Source organism: Protomyctophum parallelum, assembly GCF_964188405.1.
Source record: "Protomyctophum parallelum genome assembly, chromosome: 22".
Taxonomy (NCBI): Eukaryota; Metazoa; Chordata; class Actinopteri; order Myctophiformes; family Myctophidae; genus Protomyctophum; species Protomyctophum parallelum.
Window position 1 is genome coordinate 22,176,574 of NC_139714.1, and position 1,283 is coordinate 22,177,856.

Below are 1,283 nucleotides of genomic sequence, written 5' to 3' on the forward strand. Positions count from 1 at the left end.
ACCACAGATTTTCTGTACTATTATTTTCAACTCCGCTGCACAAACTAACCTATATTAAACTTGACTGACCACATTCTTCCACACATACAGTACATGTCACACTGTAGGATAGTATACAGTAATGGAGCAATAGCATAAAGCTCTTAGGCATGTCATCTTCTAGAGCAGAGGTTCTCAACCCATGGGTCGGGACCCCCATTGGGGTCGCCACATGATTTTGGGGCGGTCCGCAATTTAAGGACCTTTTAAATAATTAAACGATTATAGAAAAAAGGCCATAATACTGCATCAAAAGTAATAGATTAAATTAAATTTGATTGTCAAATGACATAATTGTATGATACATAGTGGCAATATCCGTTTGTCTGTAGTGACAATTGTCAGAATAGTAAATAGACAGTAGACACTCATAAATGTTTTCTCCGTTATAATAATGTATTATACTATTATACTAGTAGGTCTCCGGACCACACTTTGAAGACTGTTGCCAAAGAACTTTACAGATGCCACTTGCATCTGTATTTGAAATACATGTACTTGAAATCCGTATTTTCTGTGTTACAATTAAATACAATTTCAATTAGGCTACTGCCCATCTCTTGGTTGTTTTTGCACTCGTTTTCCTGAGGGGGGCGCACACAGTCCACATTTCAGAGAGAGTAGGAGGAACTTCAACTTATCAGAGTCAGCAGGAGTTTCCCGGACAGCCCCCCCCCCCCCACTGTCCACTGTCCACATGACTATCTGAGTCATATGTGTGGTCAGTGGAAGTGAGTCATGCTGGGAATATGTTTTGATTTTTTTTTTACTATTCTGTGCTGCTCTTGACCTGCAGGATGTCTGATGTTGATACAGGTTTTCAGTTCAGATTTCTTGATAAGGATTAGTGTAGACTATTATGAGTATGACACAAGACTCCACGAGAGAAATGCACACACACACACACACACACACACACACACACACACACACACACACACACACACACACACACACACACACACACACACACACACACACACACACACACACACACACACACACACACACACACACACACACACACACACACACACACACACACACACACACACACACACACACACACACACACACACACACTCCCCATTCTGGGCATGATGATATAATGGGCGAACATTCTACGGCAGAGTAATTGCGACTAAAAAAGCCTGTATCTCCCGTCCGTCCGTCCGTCCGTCCATATAGTCACCCCACGCCTCTATATATGGTCATGCCTCGTGACATGATCACACCCATATTTA